At 41.2% G+C, this 15472-nt stretch overlaps 2 protein-coding genes across 2 annotated transcripts in view; one reads left to right on the top strand and one right to left on the bottom strand.

Annotated features, from left to right (window-relative positions):
- Positions 1 to 10698, bottom strand: part of REST (RE1 silencing transcription factor) — an 88529-nt gene extending 77831 nt beyond the window's left edge. The window contains exon 1 of the mRNA XM_049630531.1: positions 10610 to 10698. The gene's annotated coding sequence lies outside the window, so the exon portion shown is untranslated. The remainder of the gene's footprint in view (positions 1 to 10609) is intronic.
- Positions 1 to 15472, top strand: part of SPINK2 (serine peptidase inhibitor Kazal type 2) — a 92656-nt gene that overhangs the window by 48893 nt on the left and 28291 nt on the right. The gene's annotated exons all lie outside the window — the stretch shown is intronic.

Below are 15472 nucleotides of genomic sequence, written 5' to 3'. Positions count from 1 at the left end.
AAACAGCCACACAAAAATGTGGAATAAGAAGGCAGAGTGTCACCTTATTCAACCTCAGATAGGAACAAGAACAACAACCAACTAATTTTTTTTTGCCATTCTGCACATGTCTGAGAATGACTTCAAAAGCACCTGAAGACTGACTGTATGTAAGTGTGGTAGGCAATACTGACATAGCTCTAGCGATCCCTAATACCTGTATTCACACCCTTGTGAATTCTCTTCCCCTGGAGCATGGACTAGACCTAATGATTTCCTTCTAATAAATAAAATTCAGCAGTAGTGATGGATTGAAACTTCTGTAAGTAGATTACTGTAGGGGAGGAAGAAAATCCTTTGCCTTTTATCCTTCTAAGTCCTCAGCTAGGGCCTTTGTAACAAAAGACATATTAAAAGAGAAAAACAAAATGACATTATTAACGTGCATATCTCATATATACATGGGAGAGAATTGGAAAGAGTAACTCAAAGAGGTGGCTTAGAACTCTGACTTATATATGTCTTCAACAAAGAACAGTAAATCTGTAGAGAAATGTCAGGGCAAAGGAAAGTAATTTTACACTTCCAAGGGTGGCAAACTGTGGGAAAGTAAATATATGGGAAACTAATGGCAAATAAAAGCCAGTTAGGGAGTGCCTGGCTGGCTCAGTCCAAAGAGCATGTGACTTGATCTTGGGGTTGTGAATTCAAGCCCCACTTGGATGTAGATGTTACTTAAAAATAAAATCTTAAAAAAAAAAAAAAAAAAAAAAGAAAAGAAAAGGCTATTTAGTAAAATTTGTTATGTAGATTCCTCTAGTGTCACCTCCAGGATGCTATGGGTCTAAAATTGTCTCTGGTAATTAACTTTTGTCCTCTCTGGTAGAAAGGGGAGGAGGGATACCTTTTAATATTTATGTCCTACTTTTGGGCAAATGGGGGAGGGCAGGGAGATTTTCTTGTATCTGCTTCTCAATTGTATTCAGCTCAAAATAATTCTTATTTTTGTTTGTTTTAAGTTTATTTATTCATTTTGAAAAAGAGAGTGCATACATGCAAGTGGTGGAGGGGCAGAGAGAGAGGGAGAGAGAGAATCACAAGCAGGATCTACACTGTCAGTGCAGAGCCTGATGTGGGCCTTGATCTCACAAACTGTGAGATCATGACCTGAGCCAAAATCAAGAATCGGACGCTTAACTCACTGAGCCACCCAGGTGCCCCTCAAAATTATTTTTACAACAAAGAGACCTATTTTGGGGTGACATATCCTGGGTGACATATTCCTTCATTACAAAATACTGCTACTGTCATCTTACTGGTCCTTTTTATCCCCGGCTGTTCTCTCATGCCTGCTCTGTTGGTGAAGGCCAGCTGTCAAGGAATTAACAGCCAACCTCAGACCAACAGCCAAAGGGGAACTGAGCCACTGAGTGAGTTTGGAAGTCGTTCTATCCCAGTTGAATCTAGGGATGACTGTGTTATTGGCCAATACCTTGAATGCAGCCTCACCATAGATCCTAAAGCAGAGGGCCCAGTAAAGCTGGGATTTTTGACCCACAGAAACTATAAGATAATAAATGTATGCTGTTTTACAGACACATGGGAAGACGCTCAACATCACTAATCTTCAGGGAAATGCAAATCAAAACCACAATGACATATCACCTTACACCTGTCAGAATGGCTATTATCAAAAAGACAAATAACAAGTGTTGGAGAGGGTATGGAGAAAAGAGAACTCTTGTACACTGTTGGTGGGAATTAAAATTTTTTTAATGTTTATTTTTGAGGGGGAGAGAGAGAGAGAGAGAGGCAGAGTGTGAGTGGGGGAGGGGCAAAGAGAGGGAGACACAGAATCTGAAGCAGGCTTCAGGGTCCAAGCTGTCAGCACAGAGCCTGATGCAGGGCTCGAACCCATGAACCATGAGAATATGACCTGAGCCAAAGTTGGACAATTAACCTACTGAGCCACCCAGGTGCCCCACTGTTGGTGGGAATTTAAGTTGGTGCAACCATTATGGAAAACAGTATGGAGTTTCTTCAAAAAATTAAATATAGGACCAGCAATTCCACTTCTGGGTATTTATCCCAAGGAAACTAAAATACTAACTTGAAAAGGTATATGCACCCCTATGTTCACTGTAGCATTATATACAATAGCCAAGACATGGAAACAACTTTAGTGTTCACTGAAGGATGAATGGACAAAGAATATGCAGTATGTAGGGATGCCTGGCTGGCTCAATTGGTAGAACATGAGATTCTCAATCCTGGGGCTGTGAGTTCAAGCCCCACATTAGGCATGCAGCCTACTTTAAAAGAAAGAATATGTGGTATATATAAAAACAATGGATATTACTCAGCCATAAAAAACAATGAAATCTTGCCATTTGTGACAACATAGGTGGACCGAGAGGGTATTATGCTAAGTGAAATGAGTCAGAGAAAGGCAAATACTATATGATTTCATTTATATGTGGAGTCTAAAAAACAAAACACATGAACAAACAAAAAGCAGAAACAGACCCATACATACAGAGAAGAAACAGATGATTGTCAGAGGGAAAGAGGGTATGGGAGGATGGGCAAAAAGGAATGAGGGGAGTAGTAGGTATAGGCTTACAATTATGGAATGAATAAGTCACAGGGATGAAAGGTACAGCAACAATGCGTACAGTCAATGAAATTGTAAGTGTTGTATGGTCACAGATGGAAGCTACACTTGTGGTGAACACAGCATGACATACAGAGTGTCATATCACTATGTTGTACACCTGAGATGAATGTACCATTGTGTGTCAACTATAATTTGATTTTTTTTTAAGTATGTTGTTTTACATCACCAAGTTTTAAGGTAATTTATTAACAATAATTAGTAATAGGCAACTAATACAATAAGAAAAATTAAACAAATTAAGCACTGAGTATAAAAACATTTTCAAAACCAGAATAAACATAAGGAAAGCAAAGATTGGGTGCCTGGGTGGCTCAGTCGGTTAAGCATCCGACTTTGGCTCAGGTCATGATCTCAGGTTTGGGAGTGTGAGTCTCACATCCGGCTCTGTGCTGACAGCTCGGAGCCTGTAGCCTGCTTCAGATTCTGTGTCTCCCTCTCTCTCTGCCCCTCCCCCTTGAGTGCTCTCTCTCTCTCTCTCTCTCTCCTTCAAAAATAAATAAACATTAAAAAAATTAAAAAAAAAAAAAGGAAAGCAAAGATCAAATCCAAAAATCAACAAGTTAGAGATTTAAAAAATTGTAGAACTGAAAAATAAATCCAAGAACCAACTCTTTGAAATGCAGTAAACTACTAACTTACCTAAGAAATAAAAAAAAAGAGGAGCACCTGGGTGGCTTAGCCAGTTAAGCATCCAACTCTTGATTTTGGTTCAGGTCTTGATCTCACAGTGAGATTGAGCCCCATGTCAGGCTCTGCACTGACAGTGGGGAGCCTGCTTGGGATTCTTTCTCTCCCTCTCTCTCTGCCCCTTCTCTACTTGCACACACATGCACTCACTCTCTCTCTCAAAATAAATAAGCATTAATAAAAATAATAAAAAAGAAGAAAACATGAATATACAAAATAAAAATGAAGATGGGAAAATAAGCACAGATACAGAAAATTTTTATTTTATTTTTTGTTTATTTTTGAGAGAGAGAGAGAGCAGGGGAGGGGCAGACTGTGGATCTGAAAGCGGGCTCTGCAATGACAGCAGGGAGTCTGATGCCACGCTTGAACTTACAAACCATGAGATCATGGCCTGAGCTGAAGTCAGACACTTAGCTGACTGAGCCACCCAGGTGGCCCTAGAAAAAGATTGTAAAGGACTTGGTTGAGAGGTCAGTCTACTCTCTGTTGGTACTGTGTCTCTTCAGCTTGAGCAATAGCTCCAATAAAGCCTTGCCTGCCTTTACTGGGCAAAGGAAAGAAGAAAGAAAGAAAAAAGTACTTGATTGGAAAGAAAGAAAGAAAGAAAGAAAGAAAAGAAAGGGAAGAAAAGAAAGGAAGAAAGAGAGAGAGAAGGAGGGAGGGAGGAAGGAAGAAAGAAGAAAGAAAAGTACTTGATTCAACTTTATAAATTATTAAAATTACTAAAAGAAAATGTTTATTTCATACATGAGTCCCTTCCTTTTCCCTATGGGGAAGTCAAATGATATAAATATAGGCTTTGTGGCTTTATCCTATTCTCTGTAATTGAGGGTGAAATTGGGTGAAAATCTTACAAAGCAGTATTTTTCAATCTGCATGTCACAACCTATCAATGGTTATGAAATCTGTGTAGTGAATCTTGATCAGAATTTTAAAATAACATAGAATATAAAAATCAGAGTGGAATACATGTTATTAATAAAATATAATAAGGATAAGTGTTGTTTTCATAAAACTTGTACTTCAGATACGTGTGTGTGAATGTGTACACATTAGGTGTGGTATAAAAGTGTATTTTTTACTCTTTGTCCAAGTCAAAAGCATTTGAGATTCACTAGTGCAGGTCTCAGGGTACGTGGAAAGTGATTACATACACAAAGATAACTCCCTAGAGTATCTTTAATTGGGAGCCCCAACACAGAAACAGGATGGTACAACTTTTATCCATTAAAATGTACGCCACAATCTTATAGGTTTCAAACTGACTCATTTTTTCCAGGGGTTAACTTTGCTTTCTCTACCTGCTGTATAGTATCATTGGCGATTTCCATCTGTTCCAATGATCTTGTATTTCATGGCAACTGTTAGACTTCTTCAGTTTTATCCATTTTAAAATTATGGGTGCATGTTTTTTATATCGAGAATTTGTTCATTTCTTGCTACATGGTGGATTCCTGAATTTTATGTTATTTTTCCTTTAGTTTTAAGTTATATATATGTTTTCCATATGGAATCTATCTGCCAAACATATGGAAAAACAAAATAAAAACACTGAAGATCAAGCCATTTCACCAGCCCTTTGGGTTGCCCTTACCTCCTAACTTAACTCCTTCTTCCTGCTCTTCTCTGCTTTCCTCCTAAATATTGCATTGAGAAGGCATATTGGCATTCCTCTCTCTCAGCCTTCACTCTGGGGGAAGGGCTGTCATGGTATAAATAGACCAATGGAAAGGCCTATGTATCAGGGAACCGAACACTGGCTAACAGCCAACAAAGACCTGAGCTCTGACAACAGCCACACAACTGAGCTTGGAAGTGGATCCTCCCCTAGTTGAGCCTTGAGACGACAGAGGATCTGTCCTGGCTGACAACATAATTGCTTCCTTGTGAGAGACCCTGAGCCGAAACGAAGGACCCAGCAAAGATGTATCTGGATTCTTGACCCACAGAAACTGTGAGATAATGTTTGCTGTCTTAAGTTGGTATGATTTGGGGTAATTTGTCACACAACAAAGGGGCAAGTCACCCGTTGTTTGAGCTTTGGTTGGAGATGTGGCTCAGCCTCTATCAGAGGTGTTGAAAGGAGCCAGGTATGGTTTGTCCTCAATTCCTGATGAATTTGGGCACATGTGAGCACATGACCCAGGCTCACCCTATCCAGGAAGGGCCTAGGATTTAGCGACCTAAATCCCTAAAGAAGTAGGGATGGCTGAGGAATGATTCTTTACAATGCCCTCCCCTCACCCCCAGCTACACCAAGTGTTCCACAGCAGAGGTACCAATGCCAACTTCCTAGCAAGACTGTTCCTTCAGAGGACTCTGGCCCTCAATTTCCCTTATCTTTAAAATGGAGATAACAACAGTCCCTTTAATGTAGGTTTGCTGTGAAGATTACATGAATCCAAATATAGTGCTAAGGTCAGCATACTGGCATACAGTAAGTGCTATTTTATTTTATTTTATTAAAAAAATTTTTTTTAATGTTTAATTAGTTTTGAAGGAGAGAGAGAGACGGAGAGTGAGCGGGGGAGGGGCAGAGAGAGGGAGACACAGAATCCTAAGCAGGCTCCAGGCTCTGAGCTGTCAACACAGAGCCAGATGTGAGACTCACACTCACAAACCGTGAGATCATGACCTGAGCCGAGGTCAGACGCTTAACTGACTGAGCCACCCAGGGGCCCCTAGTAAGTGCTATTTTAATGTTGACTTTTATTATTATTTTATATGTGAGGAAATTAAGGCCCAGAACAATAATTTGCCAGGATTGGAACTCATACTGAACAAGTGGAAGGGGATAAAAGAAAATGGGAGCTCCTTACCCCTTTGCTTTTAGGAAACTTGTAGAAAGATGCTCTAAAATTGAGAGTTGCTGACACTGAAGACAGAGAATCAATGGGAGAGTTTTGAGTAACAATGTGGAGTCATGCTTTACCACTCCCAAGGCATTTGGTCTCCCCTGCATGGGAGAGAGTTCAGATTCCCAGTGTAGTTTGCTTCTTCAGGGTTGAGCTGCTAAGAAACCTCGAATTGAGTAGTGGGATCAGGGCAGCTCCACGTTTTCCCTGTGGGCTATCTCAAATAGTTAACACTTCCTGAGAGCTTACCGTGTGACTGGCACTAGTCTACCACATGCTTTTTTTTTTTTTTTTTTGGCATTAACTTATCCCAGAAACCTTATGGGGTAGTTACTATCTCCATTTTACAGATGAGGGAACCAAAACACAGAGAAGTTAAGTAACTTACCCAAGGTCACACAGCTAGTGAATAGCAGAGCTTTGAATTTGGGCAGTTTAGCCCCAGATTATGCTCCTAACCACTGTGTTTCCCTGCCTCTCAGGTGAAGTGGTTCAGTCCTCCCAACCTCTAAGCAGTCTCGTGCAAGCGCTCAGCAACTACCTCATGTGCTGGTCACTATGGTCGGCTGAGTGCTGGTGCCCAAAGATACCCAAATCCTAATGTCCAGAACCTGTGAATGTTACCTTGTATGGCAAAAAAGATTTTACAGATGTGATTAAACAGAGATTATCCCAGATTATTCAGGCAGGCACTAACTGTAATCACAAGTGCCCTTATGACAGGGAGCCAGAGGGGATTTGAGTATAAAAGAGCAAGTAGGAGACCTGAGGGTGGAAGCAAGAGGTTGGAGTGATTCAAGGAAGGAGTCAGGAGTTAAGGATGAAGGCAGCCTCGAGAAATGAGAAAGGGCAAGAAAATGGATTCTGTCATACAGCACCAAAAAGAGCCACTCTGCCTGCAGCTTGCCTTTAGCTCAGGAAAACTGATTTCAGACTTCTGACTTCAGGAAGTGTAAGAAGGAGCACCATAATGGCTCAGTCAGTTAAGCATCCGACTTTGGCTCAGGTCATGGTCTCATGGTTGGTGAGTTCAAGTCTGGCATGGGGGCTCGCTTCAGATCTTCTGTCTGTCTGTCTGTCTGTCTCTCTCTCAGCCCCTCCTCCACTCGAGGTCTTCTCTCTCTTCCTCCCTCTCTCTCTCTCTCTCAAAAATAAACATTAGGGGCGCCTGGGTGGCTCAGTCGGTTAAGCGTCCGACTTCAGCTCAGGTCACGATCTCATGGTCCATGAGTTCGAGCCCCGCGTCCGGCTGTGGGCTGACGGCTCAGAGCCTGGAGCCTGCTTCTAATTCTGTGTCTCCCTCTCTCTCTGCCCCTGCCCCGTTCATGCTCTGTCTCTCTCTGTCTCAAAAATAAATAAACGTTAAAAAAATAAATAAATAAAATAAACATTAAAAAAAAAGAAGCACCATATTGCAGAGATGCTGAACCAAAAAAAAAAAAGTGTAAGAAAAAAAATTTGTGCTTTTTTAAGCCATTAAATTTGTGGTCATTTGTTACAGCAGCAATAGGAAACCAATACAGTCACCAACTTCAAGGGTGCCTCATTTCTGGGGTCACGGCATTAGGGCAGGGATTACAGGCAATTCTACCCCCATTGTCCCTGCCCCCCATCAGTCATCTGTCACATCATATGCCAGCAGCTTCCATTCCTTCATTCACATATTTACTGAGTGCCTCTTAGGGTCTAGGCACTACTAGAAGTCCTGGGCTTATAATCAGCAGTAAACAAGACAAAAATGTTACCTCACAGCTTCCATTCCAATGGAAGAGAGAGACCAAACACACACAAATGAAAAAATAAATTCTCTGAAGACAATTTGTTTAGCTTAGGCCTCAGTCATCACTCACCTGGGAAACTTCACCTGCCTTTTCATGAAAGACATCCTTGTCCAGTTTCTTTGTGAGCCAGACCCTGTGTGAGGCTCCTTCACTCTTGGGCCCCCTCACCCCAACCAATGCATTTACCACACCAGAGTTCTTTCCTTTTATAAAATTTTTAAAAGTAATCTCCACGCCCAACATGGGGCTTGAACCCATCACCCCGAAACCAAGAGTTGTGTGCTCCACCACCTGAGCCAGCCAGGTGCCCCCAGTGTTATTTCTTCAATGGCCCATCATCTCTGAGGGATCAAGACCAAATTCCTTAGCATAGCTCAAAAGATCCTTCTGGCTTTGGTTCCTGCTCCCCACTCAGCCTCATCCCACCCTTCCCTTGCTCTGCCTGACCTTGCCCTCCAGTTCAGCTGACCCGCTGGTGTTTTTTAACAAGGCCAGGACTCTTCTCTAGGCCTTTGTCAGCCTACTCACCTGCCTAGGATGCCCTTCCCCATTCCTCTTATGGAAAGCCTTACCAGGACCCCCAAGTCTGGGTTGGTTTTCCAAGGTTGGTCTCCTCCTTGGGGAATGGGACTGCCCACTTCATTTGTCTTGGAATTGTTAGTGTACTGTACAAAACCTCCAGGCACACAAGAAGCCCTCATAAACATTTCCTGAATGAACGAGTGTAAGTGAAGAGGTTTCGCACATCTAACCCTAGGAGTGAAGAGAAAGAAGTCATTCATGAGAGCTAGGTGTGCCTTTCAGAGAATGTGAAATTTCAGACATGCTTCGTGGAAGGGCCAAGGCTTGGCAGGGCTTCTCCAGGCTGGCAAGCTGGAGCGGGTTTTGGGAGACCAAGCTGAGCTTAGAAGGTTGGGGAGGAGGCTGAGGGGAGGAAGCTTATTAGTCATGGCTGCAGGAAGGAAGTTTGAAGAAAACAGAAAGGTTTTTAAAATCACCTTGTTGAGGTGCGTGGGCCTTCATTATTTAGGTGTCAGAAAACTATTACAGGGGGCAAGTTGTTGGGCTTCGATGTACTGGACCATTAGGAGGCCCTTCTCTAGAGACGTGTTACAAAGAGCCACTTCTTAATGCACGTCTCTGCCTGGTAAACCACTCATCCCTGAAGGAAAGAACTGGAATGCTTCTTCCTTTATTTGGGCCAGGCTGCTTTCAGATGGCTCAGACTGCCCCCCTGGGAAGGGAGAGGAAAAAGGTAGGTGGAAGAAGTCTGAGCTAGGAGGCAGTCAAGCCCCAGAGAAGACAAGTTGCTAGAGAAGCCCCAGAATCTTCAGTGGGCTGATTCTGTGATCCGTAGGCACTCTTAAAGCTGGAAGGGGAGTGGTATTGTCTTTGTGTGTAAAGCTTGTTTATTCCCCTGGGGCTGGTTCTTTGATTGCTGTGCTTTAGACTATTTGCATATCAATTAGACACAATGGAACAATAGTCACACAAACCGCCAGGTGGGCTGGTCTCTGGACAGAGTTGAAGGAAGGTTGACCTTCAACTCTTCTGGGAATCTCTACAGCAATTTAAGGGACTGAAGAGCTTATTCAGAAGATGGGCTGGGTGGGGCCCAAACTTGTATTCTTTTTTAACTGTTTTCAGGCTGAGAGGAGATAGGAGAGGATGACATTTCTCTCTTGTACCAGCTCCCCAGCTCCCCCTCACTCCAGCCCTGTGTGCTGCCACTTTTCTCCACATCCCCCCACGCGCTGCCACTAAAAGGGCAGCGCCCCACTCCAGTTGCCACCAGATGTAGAATTTTCCAAGGGGCTAGCATTTCTGGTTGTTCCTGATCTGTGAGTGAATCCTGATGCCAAATCTCTTCCCTGTGTCTGTGTCTTGATCCCTTCACCAGCCCCACATGGTGTCATTTCACTCAACATTTCTTTAAAGACTGGTGTTGTCCTCTCATACTGAAGTGGTTGCTACTAGTGACATTGTGGAACTTTTGCAGAAAAATGGAGCCCTTCAGTGATTGAGGAATAAAAAATGTTTAAATATAATTTCAAAAAAATTGAGGACCTTATATACATAGACATCATGCCTCTTGTAGAAAAGATTGCTCATCACTAATCCATGCTTGGTTTACTGCCTTCTCAAAGTTTTCACAGGAGAGGCATACAGGTCCCTTAGTAGCCAAGACTGTGGGATCTGTGAACCTTGAGGCTGTGTCATTTATTCCGGAAGCTGACACACAGCTGACATTCAGTAAACACATTCGTATATTTAGGAGCGAAGCCACCAGTAGTCTCTGGGCTGACTTCTCCCTCATGCCCCACCCTTTCTGCATAAATCATCAACTCAGGTCTCACTCCTGCAAAACCAAACCAAACAAGTATCTCCATAACCCCTCCCCCACCTCACCCCCTCCCTCACTTGCCCCTGCCGGCTTCCTTAGCTCCCTTTGTAGGAAAAAAGAGCTCCACTTCTATTCACTCACTATCCCCCAATATTATGAAATCTGCCTTGAGCATCCATTACTCACAGAAACTGTACCCACTACATTCGTCAGTAGCCTCTTCATTGAGAAACCAGTCCGGCCCTGTTTAGTCTTTAGCGTGTGCTGTTGTTGATGGTTTTACCTGGACATGCTTCCATCATGGCTTCCCCAACGACATGCTATTCCAGTTCTCTAACGACCTTTTCAGGCCACTTCTCCCTTCCTCCACTTCAGAGCCTTTTGTAATTTTTACTCATGACCTCATCAACACAGGAGTTGCCAAGGATTCTAATGCTGATCTCCACCCCCCCCCCCCCCCACCCTTTCTCTCATCTAGACCATTGCTCCCAAATGTGCTCCACCTGGACCAGCAACATTGGCATCATTGAGAGCTTGTGAGAAATGCAGAATCGCAGGTCCTACCTTGGGCTTCCTGCATCAGAATCCGCACTTTTACTGAGTGACTCATCTGCACCTTAAAGTTGAAGAAATTCTGGTCTATAGCAGTGTTGTCCAATAGAAATACAAAGTGGGCCCCATGTGTAATTAAAATGTCTAATAACTACACTTAAAAAGCTGAAGAGATACAAGTGAAATTAATTGTGATCATGTAGTTCATTTAACTCAATATATCCACAATGTTGTAACTTCAACATGTAACACGTATAAAAATTATGGAAATATTTTATGTTCCTTCTTTTGTAGTAAGTTTTTGAAATTCAGAGTATATTTTATACTTACAGCACACCTCAATTCACCCCACCACAATTTTTTAAAAATGTTTATTTTTTTTGAGAGAGTGAGGAACAGAGTGCAAGCAAGGGAGGGGCAGAGAGAGAGGGAGACAAGGAATCCGAAGCAGTCTCCAGGCTCTGAGCTGTCAGCAGAGTTGGAAGAAGGGCTCAAACTCACGAACCAACTGTGAGCTGATGACCTGAGCCAAAGTAGGATGTTTAACCAACTGAGCCACCCAGGTGCCTCCACTCTACCACATTTTAAGTCACATGGCTGATGCCTACAGTATTAGTCAATGCAGCTGTAGCGTTTAGCATGAATATAAGAATTTAGGGTTTAAAGTGAAATAATCTGAGTGTGATCTAACTTCAGCACTTCTTAGCTTTGTGATCGTGTGCAAATTTCCCTCTCTGCATTTCTTTTCCTCATGTTAGCAGAGAATAATATTCACTATTTAACAGAGTCTCAGTAAAGATTAGAGATAATGAGTATAAATGTACGCAGCACATGATAAATGGTGACTATACTTTTCTTTTTGGAGATTTATCTCATTACAGTAAAACCATGGTTTACGAACATAATTTGTTCTGGAAACATGCTTGTAAACCGAAGCATTCATATATCAAAATGAATTTCAAGAACCATTGGCTCATGTGATATTCGGCATCATGTACTGCTTGTCGTATTGCAAGACATTGCTCATTTATCAAGTTAAACTTTATTAGAAATGTCTGCTTGTCTTATGGAACACTCGCAGAACAAGTTACAACCCAAGGTTTTGCTGTATATGCAAGGTTTGCCTCCTTGATAGACAACATGTTAATTATTATTTGCAAGAGGCTTTTTATAAGTGTAATGGTTATTAAAAGATTGTTTTAGTGCTTCATATGATTCTTAGTAGCTGTTTCAAAATGTAAACGATTTATTTTTTAAAGTTTTTATTTAAATTCCAGGTAGTTAATGTATCAAAATGTAAGCAATTTAAATCTATTTAAATCCTTGCTTTCTAACGTTATATAATGGCAGACTCTGGAGCCAGACTTCCTAGGTTCAAATCCTAGCTTTGTCACTTACCAGCTGTGCCTCAGTTTCCTCAACTAAAATAGGACTTCTAATAGTCTCTATACTATGGAGTTGTTGCAAAGAGTAAATACATAGAAATTCCTCACACCAGTACCTGACCCATAGAGGTGATGTGGGATTGTCGAGCCCACCAGTCAAAGAATTCTTGAGATGTTTTAGGTGCAGAATGGTAGTTTGGGGCACCTAGGTGGCTCAGTCAAACGTCCAACTTCAGCTCAGGTCATGATCTCACGGTCTGCGAGTTCGAGCCCCACGTCAGGTTCCGTGCTGACAGCTCAGAGCCTGGAGCCTGCTTCGAATTCTGTGTGTCTCTCTCTCTGCCCCTCTCCCATTTGTGCACGCACGTGCACACACTCTCTCTCTGTCTCTCTATCTCTCAAAAATAAATAAACATTAAAAAAAAAAAAGGAATGATGGTTTTATTACAGCACAGGGACAGGACCCATGGACAGGAAGAGCTGCATTGTGATTGTGGGGAGTGACTGATAATATAGGGGTTTCTATCCTATGGAGGTGAAGGTGCTACAGGAAATTGAGTCTAGAGTTCCTGAAGGTCTATTAGTGTTTTTCTTGTAAATCATTAAGACAGTTTCAAACTATAGTGGAGTTTCATGCCCTACATGACTGTGATCTTTATTAACTGACCATTTGTTTTTCCCCTTCATTTGTTCTTAAGCAGTTACTAGTGCCTGGGGAATGTTATATATATATATATATATATATCTTCCACCTTAAGGGGGGCGAGGTTGCAGGTGTCAGTTCATGTTTTGTCCTCAGCTTGCCTTTTGCTCTCTCATCAGGAGACACTACAAATTATAACAATAATAAAGGGCCCATTAACAAAAACAATTATGAAGAGTTTGGGGGTATTGGAAATGCCTATGTTATGATGTTAAATAAAAGAAACAACACAAAATAGTTCTTACAGTATGATCACAACTATATTTAAAACAAAGAAGCTTTAGGGATGCCAGGTGGCTCAGTTGGTTAGGTGTCCAACTCTTGATCTTAGCTCAGGTCATGGTCTCACAGTTCGTGGGTTTGAACTCTGCATTGGGCTCTGTGCTGATGGGGAGAAGTCTGCTTTGGATTCTGTCTTTCCTTTCTGTTCCTTTCCCACTTGTGCTCTCTCTCTCTCTCAAAATAGATAAGTAAACTTTAGAAAAAACAAAAACAGGGGTGCCTGGATAGCTCAGTCAGTTCGGTGTCCAACTTCACCTTAGGTCATTATCTCACAGTTTGTGGGTTTGAGCCCCACACTGGTCTCTGTGCTGACAGCTCAGAGCCTGGAGCCTGCTTCAGATTCTGTGTCTCCATCTGTCTCCACCCCTCCCCTGCTCATGCTCTGTCTCTATCTCTCAAGAATAACTAAACATTAAAGAAAAATTTTAGAAAAACAAAAACAACAAAGTAGCTTAGAATTGTGGCTAGGGGTGGGACACTAAATGTTAATTGTGGTTGTGTATGGTAGATAGAATTTTGAGTGATTTTTTTTCTTTCTGCTTTTTACAATATGCATTAATTTTATAACAAGGAAAACCAAATTAACTTTATTTCCTAAATTGTTTATTGGCTGAGAGAATGGGCTCTGGAATAAGACTCCCTGGATTCCCTTGAGGGCTTTATGTTAAGTGAAATAAGTCAGACAGAGAATGGACAAATACTGTATGATCTCACCGACATGTGGAATCTAAAAAAAGCCTAACTCATAGAAACAGAATAGAATGCTGATTTCTAGTGGCTCTGATGTGGAGGAAATGGGAACATGTTGGTCAAAGAGTACAAATTTCTAGTTATAAGATGAACAAGTTGTGGGATCTAATATTCATCATGGTGACTACAGTTAACAGAACAGTACTGTGTTATATCCTGGAGAGTTGCTAAGAAACTGATGCAGCCACTCTGGAGAACTGTGTGGAGGTTCCTCAAAAAACTAAAAATAGAACTACCTTATGACTCAGCAATTGCACTACTAGGTATTTACCTAAAGGATACAAAAATACAGATTCAAACGGGTACATGCACATGTTTATAACAGCATTATCAAAATAGCTAAATTATGGAAAGAGCCCAAATGTCCATCACTTAATGAATGGATTAAAAATGTGATATATATTAATGTTAACATTAATTATTAATAATATTAATAAAATTAATATGCACATATATGCATGTAATGGAATATTAGTTATCAAAAAGAATGAAATCTTGCCATTTGCAATGATGTGGATGGAGCTAGAATGCATCATGCTAAGTGAAGTAAGTCAGTCAGAGAGAGAGACAAATACCCTATGTTTTCACTCATATGTACAGTTTGGGAAACAAAACAGATGAACATATGGGAAAGAGGAAAAAAGAGAGGGAAACAAACCATAAGAGACTCTATGGTAGAGAACAAACAAAACTGACGGAGGGAGGTGGGTGGGGGATAGGCTGGGTGGGTGATGAGTATGGAGAGGAGGGCACTTGTGTTGGGCACTGGGTGTTATATGTAGGTGATATGGGTCATTAGGTTCTGTTCCTGACACCAATATTACACTATATCTTGACTGGCTGGAATTTGAATAAAAATTTGGAAGTAAAAAAATTTGTTGAGAGTGAATCTTAAATGTTCTCACCACACACAAAAAATTGTAATTACGTGAGGTGATGGATATGTTAGCTAACTTTATTGTGCTAATCATTTCTCAATATATATATTGAGAATATATATGTGTGTATCATATATATATGTATATATGACACATAATATACATGTATCAGATCATCACATTGTATGCCTTAAACTTATACAATGTTATGTGTCAGTTATATCTCAATAAAGCTGAAAAAATAAAATAAGAAGTGGGGATAAACGTCCATTTCCTAGATGTCAGAGAAGCAAATTTTAATTCCATAAAATATTAAAATAAAAAAATTCCCTAGGCTCCAATTCTGGGTATGCTTTTCACTAATGACAACCTTGGATAACTTGCTTAACTCCTCTGTGCCTTGACTGATTTCCTCATCTATAAAATAGGAATAATAATTATACTTAACTCATAAGAATTGTAAGAATTAAGTTATACAATACCTATAAACTGTTTAGGAAAATGACATATAATCACAATGCATTGTGAAGAAGAAGAAGGAGAAGGAGGAGGAGGAGGAGGAAGGGGGAAAGAGGAGGAGGAGGAAAAGGAGAAGA

This window comes from Panthera uncia, chromosome B1 (genome assembly GCF_023721935.1).
Source record: "Panthera uncia isolate 11264 chromosome B1, Puncia_PCG_1.0, whole genome shotgun sequence".
NCBI lineage: Eukaryota > Metazoa > Chordata > Mammalia > Carnivora > Felidae > Panthera > Panthera uncia.
The sequence above is the reverse complement of the archived record's forward strand: the minus strand, read 5'-3'. Positions and strand labels throughout refer to the sequence as shown.